Raw genomic sequence first — 13614 nt, 5'->3', positions numbered from 1 at the left:
TTTAGTTTGTATTTCCTTGATGGTTATGGATCTTGAGCATTTAAAAATTCTTTTCTAATTACAAATTAGAAAAGATGTAAACTATACATGTAAACTGTAAAATATTCTAATAATGCTGAAATATTTTTTGAAAGTTGCACATTTCTTCTTTTCTGCCAGAGGTAACTATTTTTAACAAATGGGATGAGAAAAATAACTCCAGATCATTTTTTATAAAATACAATTGTAAATATTCAAGTACATTAAAATTTTAAAAGTTGTGTTTATTTACATGAGAGGCAAAGAGAGTGAGAAAGAAAGAGATCCCGTCTGCTGGTTCGTGCTCCAAATGTCTGCAACAGCTAGGGTTGGGAGCTGGGGCTGAGAGTCAGGAACTCAATCCAGGATTCCCATATGGTTGCAGGGACCCAACTACCTGAGATGTCACCGCTGCCTTCCAGGGTCTGCATTAGCAGGAAGATGGAGTTAGGAGCTGGAACCAGGAATTGAATCCAGTCACTCTAATGTGGGATGTAGCGTCTTAACCACGAGGCTAAACACTCACAGGTGGAAGATCTCCCTCTCTCCCCATAACTCTCTGCCTTCAAATTAAGAAATAAATTTTTTTAAAATAAAGAACTTGGGGGCCAGCGCGGTGACGCAGTAGGTTAATCCTCCACCTATGGCACCATCATCCCATATGGGTGTTGGTTCTAGTCCCTGCTGCTCGTCTTCCATTCCAGCTCTCTGCTGTGGCCTGGGAAAGCAGTACAAGATGGCCCGATGTCTTGGGCCCCTGCACCCACGTGGGAGACCAGAAAGAAGTTCCTGGCTCCTGGCTTCGGATTGGCACAGCTCTGGCTGTTGCGGCCATTTGGGGAGTGAACCAACGGAAGGAAGACCTTTCTCTCTGTCTCACTGTCTGTGACACTACCTCTCAAATAAATAAATAAAATATTTTTTTTTAAATAAAGAACTTTGTATTCTATTGAGGAGAGATCTGAGTCTGGTCTCACCTCTATCAACAATACTGTGTGACCCTTAAGTCAGGTGTTTTGGCATTTTATTTCTCCTGTGTATGTGTTTGTGTTTTATTTTCAACATCAGCAAAAGGTCAAGAAGGGGCTGTGTGTTTTAACTGTACTTGTATGTCCAGTTCTGACTGTTAGGACTCTTATTCAAATGACCTCTCACTAGTTTAAACAGGAAGGGATTAATTGGAAAAATATTTTGTAGCTCAGAGTCCAGAAGGAAGAGTTGAATAGTCTCACCTGGGGAAGAGCAGGAGCCAGGGGACTTGGGTGGGTGCGGGGCAGGGGGAGGCTCTGCATCACGAGCTCCAGGGCTGAGTCTTAGACCACTCAGCTCCAACAGCCTGCCCTTCCAGGGGTTCTCAGTAGGAGATTCAGCTTTCTAGAGTAGGACGTTTATTAGTCTCGCTTGGGTCAGCCATTCAGTAATACTGTTAATCCACAGCCCTACCAATAGGGCCTGGAATGGGGCTGGGCTGTTCCCCACAGGCAACAGGAGGCCTTCTTAGAAGCAAAGAAGGATGAAAGGTTGAGGTAATCAGTAACAGGGCTTCACTGCACTGGTTTCCCCTTCCGTCCTCTTCACATTCCCATCTTTCTCCTATGAATTTTCTCGACTTTCTGCTTTTCTCCTGCCTGTCGGCATCTTAGATTTGGCAGCCGATGACAGGCTTTGTTTAATTGAGCTAATGGGCTTTAAGTGCCAGGAGGGTTTCTTATCTTTTCTCTGATGATTCTCAAGAACACCTTCTGTGCTAATGCTTAAACTGCAACAGCTTCACCCATCATTAAACATATGTGCAGTTCCAAAAAGTTCATGGGCATTGCCAATTATGAAAAAACTATGCATAGATTTCAAAATGCTTTTGCAGCAAAATAAAGTTTTAACCTCCCTTTTTTGTCTGATGTTTTAAAGTACCCTGTGTGGCAAGGTGGGAGCTGAGTGCTATGTGTTACCCGTCCCTGCCTACAACTCCACCTACTCCATGTATGTCTACTCCCTCCTTTTGTGTTGTGACTAAGGTAACCCCAAACCACTATTGCCCCAAAAACCACTTCCCAGAACCCGTTCTGGCTGAAAATGCCCAACACGGCTGCTGACCATGTCCTCACAGGGACCTATAGCGAATTATAATCACAGTGTAATAAAATTGCCATGGATGTCATTTTCACTCTCATCATGGACTTGACACCATGACACTTCTGAGACTTCCTAAAAAGGCAAGAAAATGGATGATACTCTAATTCCTCGAATGCTCCATGTATTCCTGGGAAACCTCACCCCAAAACCCACCTCCTGTGACTATTCTATTCCTGCTCTCTTGAGATCATACAAAAGGGATAATCCTGAACCTCCGCAGCTCACTCTCAAGAATGCTTGCGCTCCCTTTGAAGTGCATACTTTTGTTTTGCTGATAATATATCCTACTCCTCTACTAGCCTTTACTTCAGTCTCATCCTTGAATTCTTTCTTGGGTTGGAGAAAAGAACCTGGACCCAGTCATCTCCTGACAGGGCACTCAATGATATCATAGCACTTTGTGCCTTCCATGTTTTTCTGAACATCAAAGCTGAAAATCCTAAATTTACTTGTAGCACTGTTTGTAATAGCGCAAACTGGAAAGAAACAAGGTTCTCATGAAGCAATGAGTTACATAAATCACTCTGTATCTTCCACACTAAATCAACTCTTGTTTATTTTAATTATAGAACCTTTGGATGAGCTGTGGAGCAATATGGACTCCCTCACCAGAAAAATGTACATATCTTTCATATACAATTTCTTATAAACATTCTCAGTATTTGTAAATACAGTAAGAATTTATCTACAAATCCAGGAGTGGCTTGAAGTCAGTTTATATATTCTTCATGGAATGGAATACTATGTAAGCATACTCATTGTAAGCATATTTTTACTATAAAAAGCTTTCAAACCATGTCATGTGAAGCAAACAGTACAAAACAATGCATATAGTATTGTAACTTATTTTGAGAAGAAAATTGGGGCTGGTGCTGTGGTGAATTAACGCTCTGGCCTGAAGCGCCAGCATCCCATATGGGCACTGGTTCTAGTTCCGGCTGCTCCACTTCCTATCCAGCTCTCTGCTGTGGCCTGGGAAATCAGTAGAAGATGGCCCAAGTCCTTGGGTCCCTGCACCCGTGTGGGAGGCCCAGAAGAAGCTCCTGGCTCCTGGCCATTGTGGCCAATAGGGGGGAGTGAAGCAGAGGATGGAAGACCTCTCTTTCTCTTTCTCTCTCTCTCTCTCTCTCTCTCTCTGCCTCTCTCCTCTGCGTAACTCTGACTTTCAAATAAATAAATAAATCTTAAAAAAAAAAAAAAAGAAAAGAAAGAAAGATGGCTGGCGCTGCAGCTCAATAGGCTAATCCTCCGCTTGTGGCACCGGCACACAGGGTTCTAGTCCTGGTCGGGGCGCCGGATTCTGTCCCTGTTGCTCCTCTTCCAGTCCAGCTCTCTGCTGTGGCCCGGGAGTACAGTGGAGGATGGCCCAAGTCCTTGGGCTCTGCACCCGCATGGGAGACCAGGAGAAGCACCTGGCTCCTGGTTTTGGATCAGCACGGTGCGCCAGCTGCAGCGCGCCAGCCACAGCGGCCATTGGAGGGTGAACCAACGGAAAAGGAAGACCTTTCTCTCTGTCTCTCTCTCACTGTCTACTCTGCCTGTCCAAAAAAAAAAAAAAAAAAACAAACCACAAAACAAAAACAGAAACAAAACACAAAAAGAAAGTGACATTTCTGGGGGCTGGCACTGTAAAGTGCTGCTGCCTGCGGTATCGACGTCTCATATGGGCACTGGTTCAAGTCCTGGCTGCTCCACTTCTGATCCAGTTCTCTGTTACGGCCTAGGAAACCAGTAGATGATGACCCAAAGTCCTTGGGTACCTGCACTGCTTGGGAGGCCTGGAGGAAACTTCTGGCTCCTGGCTTCAGATCAGCTTGGCTCCAGACATTGTGGTCATTTGGGGAGTGAACCAGCATATGGAAGACCTCTCTCTCTCTCTCTCTCTGCCTCTGCTTCTCTGTAATTCTGCCTTTCAAATAAATAAATAAATTTTTTAAAAAGTGAAATTTCTTTAGAATTTCTCCTCCAGTCCAGCAGTAGCTGTTAATGGTGTCATCCATATGACAATTACACATGCACAAATGTGCACATACACAGTTTATTTCTTCAATAAAAAAGGAATTAACATATACTGTGTTGAAACATGATTTTTCATATAAAACTTACTTTGGACATTTTACTATATCAGCTCACAAAGCTCAGTCTCATTTTTTTTTAAGATTGTATTTATTTATTTGAGAAGTAGAGTTACAGAGAGAGGGAGAGACAGAGATAAAGGTCCTCCATCCACTGGTTTACTCCCCAGATGGCTGCAATGGCTGAAGCTGAGCCAATCCGAAGCCAGGAGCCAGGAGCTTCTTCCCGGTCCCTCATGAGCGTGTAGGGGCCCAAGCAATTGGGCCATCTTCAACTGCTTTCCCAGGCCATAGCAGAGAGCTGGATCAGAAGAACAGCAGCTGGGACTTGAACTAATGCCCATATGGGATTCTGGTGCTACAGGCAGAGGTCTAGCCCACTACACCACAGCACCAGCTCAGTCTCATTACTTTTTAACACTTGCATAGAATTCAGCTGTAAGGATGTATCATAATTTATCTACAGCTCCTATGCCATGGTTCTGATTTCTCAATATTGTGAAAACCATGAAATGAAAATTTTTTCATGAGAGATCTTAAAAAAAGTTAATGAAAATGCATATAGTGAAAAGACAATGCATGGATTTGAGTTTTTGCAGCAAAATAAACATCTTCAGTTTTCCATGAACTTTTTTTTTTTTAATTTGACAGATCGAAATAGACAGTGAGAGAGAGAGACAGAGAGAAAGGTCTTACTTCCATTGGTTCACCCCCCCAAATGGCCGCTACAGCCAGAGCTATGCCGATCTGAAGCCAGGAACCAGGTCCTTCTTCCAGGTCTCCCACATGGGTGCAGGCGCCCAAGCACTTGGGCCATCCTCTACTGCCTTCCCAGGCCACAGCAGAGAGCTGGACTGGAAGAGGAGCAACCGGGACTAGAACCCAGCGCCCATGTGGAATTCCAGTGCTGCAGGTAGAGGATTAGCCAAGTGAGCCATGGTGCCAGCCCGTGAACATTTCTTTTTAAACAGAACCGTTTTATTTATTTACTTATTTTTTTTCTTTAGTAATTATTTACTTGAGAGGTAGGATACAGGGAGAGAGAAATAACTATCATCCTCTGGTTCACTGCACAATTGCCTATGATGGCTGGAACCACGAGCTTGGAGCTCAGCCCTGGTAAGTCACCAACATGGGTGCCAGAACGTTATCCGATCCATTACCACTGCCTTCTAGGATGTGTACTGGCAGGAAGCTGGAGTTGTAGGTCTGAGCCAGAAGCTGAACCCAGGTACTCTGATGTGGGATGTGAACATCTTAACTCCTAGGTTAAATACCTTCCCCAGATGAAATTATTTTCATATTAGGAAAGTAATAGTATTTATTATTTAAAAACTAGAGGGGCCGGCGCCGTGGCTCACTTGGTTAATCCTCCGCCTGTGGCGCCAGCATCCCATATGGACGCCGGGTTCTAGCCCTGGTTGCACCTCTTCCAGTCCAGCTCTCTGCTATGGCCTGGGAAGGCAGTGGAGGATGGCCCAAGTGCTTGGGCCCTGCACCCACATGGGAGACCAGGAGGAAGCACCTGGCTCCTGGTTTTGGATCGGCCTGGCTCCGATGGTGGCGGCCATTTGGGGGGGTGAACCAACGGAAGTAAGACCTTTCTCTCTGTCTCTCTCTCTCACTGTCTAACTCTATCTGTCAAGTAAATTTTTAAAATGCTAGAAAATACAGATAAGTAAAAAGAACAAATTTAAACTGCCATTCTCTCACTTTTCAGAGATATTCATACCTTGGCATGTGTCAGTTAATACATTCTTATATATACATCTAAAGAAGTGTTTCAAAGGAGATCACACTCAGTATTCTGTTCTGGCATTGATTTCTCTTTTTCATATATTTATTATGAGTAGCTTTCCTTGTCTACAAAATTATTTTAATGTTTAAAAATATGTTATATCTTCCATCATGTAAATTTATAAAAATTAATTTTTCTAATCTCTGCCTTGTTAAACCTTGAGATTGTCTTCAAGTTTTTGCCACTATAGGCAAAGATAATTCATCATGTCTCTAGTAAATCAGTCATTGCTCTCATTGGTGGTAATTTTCTAGAATTTGAATCAGTAAGCCAAAAAAAGCATACATATTTTTTGAACTTTGGCCAAGAGGGATCTTTCCAGAATACACACACACATCTCATTTCACCTTTTTCCTGTTTTCAACCCTTGCCAGATTCCCACTGCTAGAGAATAAAGGCCAAATTCTTTTTTTTTTTTAGATTTATTTATTTGAAAATCAGAATTGCACAGAGAGAAGACTCACATGCACGCACACACACACACACACTACAGAGAAAGAGAGAGAGAGAGAGAGAGAAAGAGAGAGAGAGAGATATCCTGCATCCTCTGGTTCATTCCTCAAATGGCCACAACAGCTGGGGCTGTGCCAAGCTCAAACCAGGAGAGCCAGGAGTTTCCTCCCCATCTCCCACATGGTGCAGGGGCCCAAGCATTTGAGCCGTCCTCTGCTGCTTTCTCAGGCACATTATCAGAGAGCTGGATCAGAAGAGAAGCTGCAGGGTCTCCAACCGCGCTCATAAGGGATACCAGCATTGCAGGCAGCTTTACCTGTTCCACCTCAATACTGGCTCCTAGGCAGAATTCTTAACACTGGAGACCCAGCTGTCTGTGACCTGGGTCCATCTACCTCTCTCTCATCTCTCACATCACTTCCTGACTTTCCTACTCAGCAGCTCCAATAATGGTCAAGTGCTGAGCTCCAAGTATATGCCGGGCAATGTTTCTCCCCATCTGGAATTCCTTACACTTCCCCATTTGCCCAACACAATTATTTAGACTTTCAAACTCACTGCAAGTGGCATTTTCTTCAGGAAGCCTTGCTCAATCCTAGCAACTATCATCAGATCCCCAGAGTGGTTTAGGGGCCCTGTTCCTAAATTCTCCACATACACTGTCTGGAATACACTGTATTATAATTTTCTGTTGCGCTTTATATATGCATCTACCACCACCACTATGACACACATACCCAATCCATCCACTCCCTCCCTTACCAGACTGTGAGACCCTGAAGGGCTGGGACAAAGACTGTGAGAGATATCCAATAACCATCTGCTGAATAAGTTAATGGATTAGCCATAAGTAAGAGAAAATATGTTCTCTAGCAAAATCACATTTATTCCTTTTTGTAATGAACTAGGGCAAGGCAAAAGAAAATGGCATTTTTAAGCTAGGTTTTCCACAGTGTTCATGTGTACATCAGGCAAATATGGATTGAATGAATTAAGTGACTTCTCCATCACAAGCGCTCTCTGTATCCTAGTCTGAACTGATTTATCGGGAAGAAGTTGGCCTGTATCCCAGAGGCATTGCTGATAAGGAGGCTGGAGTCTCTTCATTCAAACAACAAGCAGACAGGTTAAGACTTGCTCCTGGATGATTTGGTGAAATATCATGCTGGAAAATAACTGAATGAAATGTATTTAGCACTTATTAAAGGGACTAAAATCAGAAGCAGAAAAACCCAAGATACATTCACATTTCCTATGGTGAAGGTTGCAGATAAACCTCAAGGGATTTGATGTTCCCATCCATGTTAACACAAAAATTGTCAGAAATTTTCATGAGACAAATGTTCACTTACTGGGTCACAGAGGAAAATATATTCGTCTTTGCTACCTCCCCCACCTGCTGCCAGAACCCAGCCAGGAGTAAATGCTCAGTGTTCTGCTGATAAATTGATGCCAAAGTGGCAAGCACACATATAAGCATCAGGACCCAGGAGCCGAAGGTCAAGAAGGCAAAGGACCAAGAGAGAGTACCTGGGGATTTACCTCGTAGAGATAAATAAGAGTGGATCTACCAGCTCTCTGTTATGGCCTGGGAAAGCAGTGGAAGATGCCCCAGGTACTTGGGTCCCTGCACTCACATGGGAGACCCAGAGGAAGCTCCTGGTTCTTGACTTTGGATCAGCCATTTGGGCAGCTGACCCAGAGGATGGAAGACCTCTCTCTCTGTATTTCCCTCTCTGTCTGTAACTCTGCCTCTCAAATAAATAGAGTGGATCTAGGGGGCCAGTGCTGTGGCGTAGCAGGTAAAGCTGCCGCCTGTAGTGCCAGTATCCCAGATGGGCACTGGTTCAAGTCCTGGCTGCTCTACTTCTGATCCAGCTCTATGGTATGGCATGGGAGAGCAGTGGAGGATGGCCCAAGTCCTTGGGCCCCTGCATTCATGAGGGAGACCTGGAAGAATCTCCTGGCTCCTGGCTTCAGATGGGTGTAGCTCCAGCCGTTGTGGCCATCTGGGGAGTGAACCAGCAGATAGAAGACCTGTCTCTCTCTATATATCTCTATCTCTGCCTCTCCTCTCTCTGTATAACTCTGACTTTGACTTTCAAATAAATAAATCTTAAAAAAAAAAAAGTGGATCTAGGAGATAGTCAGATGACTATACACAAGCTAATACCTATATAGTACTTGAACAATGCTTGCCACATGACAGCATTTCACAAGATTTTCATAAAATAAATAAGTCTTTGTGTTTTTACTCATTTAACACACATCTCTTTAATACTTAAAACACAGAAGCAGTTACATAATAAGGAAGACTTGTTGACTGATCCAGCTAAGAATTTCAAAAGCTTGTTCAATTTAGGCAAAGATAAATAGAGTTTTAACATGTATATAGATGATATGGCTTCCTTTTTTTGCATCAGAAAGGCACACTGTTTAGGTTTGTACCCTGGCTCCAACACTGATCAGATGTGTAAACTTAGTCAAGATACCTAAAATCACCCTAATTCTCCATTTTTTTGTTTGTTATAAAAGGGAGCCATAAAACCACATTGTTTGTTGTAAGCACTAAGAAAGGAAATCAGTCTCATTAACCGGAATGAATAAGACCTCTTGACTAATTTTGTATTATTATTAATGATGTTGTTGATTTTCTTCTTTTGACCACATTTTAAATTAGCCACTAGGGATCCATTGATCTACATTTGCAGTATGAAAAAGAAAATACTTTCTGCTTCTCATGTTAGTTCTCTTTTGGTTTAATTTTTCCAAAAAACCTTTCTTGTACTTATGAAATATATCACATTTTTAGAAACCTGCATAAAATGTGTTCTTGTATAGCCAATGGACCGTGCCCATTCACAACTTCCTCCCTCTAAGAGGTAGCCACTTTATGGGAGTCATTTCCTTCTGCTCTTCTAGAGCTCTAATACCTAAGTGTGAGGGTAGTTCAAAGAGGTCATGAAAAAGTGGAGTAAAAAATAAGTTTATTTTGGTGCAAAAAATTGAAACCCATGCATAGATTTTTTTTTCATAAAATGCATTTCCATGAGCTTCTGAAGGTCCTGCATATAATTTATGTTCATCTACTTTTGGATTGTCTGTAAATGAAATTGTGGTATCTAGTTTCTACAATAGCCCCAGTGATCCTGGCCTCTTACTGATATTTTCCCACATTGAATCAAGGCTGAGCTGTGAGACCAGCTTCCAAGCCCAGGTCCTAAAAACGTATTGAGGTTTCCACCTAGTTCTTTGCAACTGTTTGCTCTGGAGGGAGGCAGAAGGAAACTCATTCAGTCCTGTGACAAGGTCTAGGTGGATAGGAGCTGAGGCCTCACACCAACAGCCAGCATCAACTTGCTTGCCTTGCGACTGAATGACAGAAGTAAAACCTCTAGCCCCAGTCAAGTCTTCAGATGGTTGTAGCCGAAAGGTGCTTGGTAGCAGCTTCATGAGCAACCCTACGCCAGGACTGCTCCAAGCCTCTCTCAAACACTTGACTCTGGGAGGTCACAGGGGCAGGTTTTGGCACAGTGGTTATGCTGCTCGTTGGAATGCCCACATCCCATATAAGAGTGACTCAAGATTCTGCTGTGTTTCCAACTCCTGCTTCTTGCAAATGCACAGTCTGGTAAATAGCAGGTGATGGCTCTAGTGCTTAGTTCCCTGACACTCATGTGGGAGGCCCAGATTTAGTGCCTAGCTGTTAGCATCAGCCTGCCCCACCTGTTGTGGGTATTTGGAGAGTAAACCAGTGGATAGGATCTCTCTCTCCCTCTCTCTCGCTCGCTCGCTCTCTCTGCCTCTCAAGTAACTAAAGTAAATAAATATAAACTTTTTAAACATAAAAGTAATCAGCACTGTGCTGATCTGAAGGCAGGAGCCAGGTACTTATGGTCTCCCATGGGGTGCAGGGCCCAAGCACTTGGGCCATCCTCCACTGCACTCCCTGGCCACAGCAGAGAGCTGGCCTGGAAGAGGTGCAACCGGGACAGAATCCGGTGCCCCAAGCGGGACAGAATCCGGCGCCCCGACCGGGACTAGAACCCGGTGTGCCAGCGCCGCAAGGCGGAGGATTAGCCTAGTGAGCCGTGGCGCTGGCCGGCTTACTCAGCTTTAAAAAAAAAAAAATTCATCCTTGCTACTCTGAGTAGTTTATTTACTTTCATTTTTGTATAACATTCCATTGTATGGAGACATTTTTGTTTAATTTTCATAAACATTTCTGTAGGAAATTCTTGTAGGGCTAGAATACAGGTATTTTTTATTTGAGGGCAGGTCTAAATAGAGTTTTATCTCTGAGGTCAAATCTACCACCAGCATTTTAATAATCCAAATATATGGAATTACCAAAATCAGAAATTTTGGGATGGTCCTTAGCTCTTCACTACCAACACAGTCAGCTGGCTGGCATCTTGAGTGACAACCCCACTTGTCTTTCCACATGATCTCAAAGTCACTGGATTTCTCTTTTTCTCAAACATGTAAGAGGGCATGGAGTGGAGACATATACTCTCTTCTGGTATAGCTTTTTTGTCCAACTAATTAAGTCCAAGCAAACACGTTGGCTGCTGCAAACTTAGAAAGTTCTGTTTTCTTAATGGTTAAGTTGTTCAGTCAAGCGTGAGTGCTGAGCACCTCCGAGCCACAGCCAATTGGACAGTTCAGCTCTGTACACTCTGCAGTCATTTCAGTAGGACACACAGAGTAACTGAGAAACTGGAACTGCAAATCATTTGCATGAGGAAAAATTTCATTAATAAGAATTCCATGTCCAGAAATCCATGCTGCAGGAATACTCATGTGAAGGTACAAAGATATACTTGTATATAGGAAGACACTTCAAAAGTTCATGGCAGGGGTGGGTATAAGAGGGGGGTGGGACCCTATCTCCCATATCAGGGATCCTGGGTTGAAGTCCCAGCTCCACTCCCAATTGCAGCTTCCTCCCAGTGCAGACTCTAGGAGGAAGCAGGTGATGTTTCAAGTATTTGGATGCCTGGATTGAGTTCTGGATTCCTGGATTTGGTCTGGTCTAACCCTGGCTGTTGCAGGTATTTGGAGAATGAATAAGTGCATGAGAGCTCTCTCTCTCTCCATCCACACTTTCTCTCTTTAAAATAAATAATAACATAGGCCGGAGCCGCGGCTCAATAGGCTAATCCTCTGCCTTGCGGCGCCAGCACACCGGGTTCTAGTCCTGGTCGGGGTCCGGATTCTGTCCCGGTTGCCCCTCTTCCAGGCCAGCTCTCTGCTGTGGCCAGGGAGTGCAGTGGAGGATGGCCCTAGTGCTTGGGCCCTGCACCCCATGGGAGACCAGGAGAAGCACCTGGCTCCTGCCTTCGGATAGGCACGGTGCGCCAGCCGCAGTGCGCCGGCCACGGGGGCCATTGGAGGGTGAACCAACGGCAAAAGGAAGACCTTTCTCTCTGTCTCTTTCTCTCACTGTCCACTCTGCCTGTCAAAATAAATAAATCAATAACATAAATAAAAAATTTTAAAGACTTTTCCTTAATACAAACATAAAGTATCACATAATATAGGTAATATTAATGTTAATAATTATAATCTACTCATTGATTTTGGACATTTAATAGGCACAGTCCTCATTTTAATTGTAGAGAAACTGACTCCAAATTACCTACTTTTAGAAATCATATCTACTCCTAGGGTTCAACTAATAAGTGAAGAGAAATTACAGGGGATATGTATCAGGCAGCCAACTTTTTGTTAATGTGCATTAATGGTGTGGGAGTCCATAGAAAATGATCCATTTCAAGGAATGAAAGATTTTTATGGTGTTTAATCAAAGGTCTTCGGTTGAAAGTGATAAAAAATTAAACCAAAACATTTCCAGTAGGAAAGGAATTTTTGGGGGAGAAGTTCATCTATTGGAAAGTCCAAGGGTATCTGACTTCAGGTATGGTTGGAACAAGGAAGTGAAACAAGGTTATTGTATTTTCTGACTTCTCAGCCTTGCTGTTCTCTAGTTCTCTTTGTCCACCTTATCTCTCTCTCACATCTTGGATCAGCTTCCCTATGTGAGCAGAAGCAAGCAGCTCCAGATTTTCTTCTTCCCAGCAGCATGCTTCCAAAAATCAGATTTTCTTTTCCAGTTGCCCCTAGTAGAAAATTCCCAAGGAGAATTTCTGGTTATGTTGGAGTCTCTGTTTTAGTCAGGTTTTCCTCACTGTAATTAATAGACCCGAGAGAAGCTACTTTGAAGGAAGAGGGTTTATTTTGCCTCCTCACAGTTTGGTGGTTACAGTTCAAGATCAGGCAGCCTCATTCTGCTGGCATCTGATGGAGGCTGGCAGTGGTGGAACCTGTGCTGAGGAGGGGTCACACGGCCAGTCAGGAAGCAGAGAGGGAAGCTAGGCAGACTTCAGCTTAGATAAACAATCCTCTGGTAAGAACTACCAGCTGAGCACATGCCTCCAGCGACCTAAAGAGCTCCCCTGGTGGGCATCTAATTAGATCAAGTCAACCCTAACCATTAACATTAATCCATTAACCACTGATCTAAGACTTTGGGGACCAAGCTATTATCCAAACCATAACACTGTCCATCCCTAAAGGACACACTGTGGCTGAGGAAATGATGCCCTCTGATTGGTCAGAGTGAAGTCACGTTCTCTGTGGCAAAACTAGCATTGATTTACATCAAGGCAACCTCAGCTCAGCACTCTGCACCCCAGAAATGTCTCTGGAAGCTGCACTTAGTTGGATATAAGTTCAGGAGTTTTGGCTTTCTTGACATTTCTTCTCTTCAAAGTTGGTCCCTTAGGTCTGTCAAGTTACTGTTTGATAGAATGACATAATGAACTGTTTCGTCACAGACTTAAAGAGGTTATAAACACTTAAAGAGGTTATAAGCTCTAACATGAAATCTGTGATTGCTTTAAGAGTCAATAGACCACAATTATGCTTATATTTTTTTTTCTGAGAAGGTTCATACATTTCTTTATATTAAAAACTTCTGGTGAGCTAAAAAATTAAGACTCTAGTGTTCATAGTGAGGGTACCACTGACATTTGGACAACAATTTTTTCTTTTTTTATTATCTGACAGATAGAGTTAGACAGTGAGAGAGACAGACAGAGAGAAAGGTCTTCCTTCCATTGGTTCACTCCCCAA

The sequence above is a fragment of the Oryctolagus cuniculus genome, chromosome 10, assembly GCF_964237555.1.
Source record: "Oryctolagus cuniculus chromosome 10, mOryCun1.1, whole genome shotgun sequence".
Lineage (NCBI taxonomy): Eukaryota > Metazoa > Chordata > Mammalia > Lagomorpha > Leporidae > Oryctolagus > Oryctolagus cuniculus.
This window is presented reverse-complemented; position numbering follows the sequence as displayed.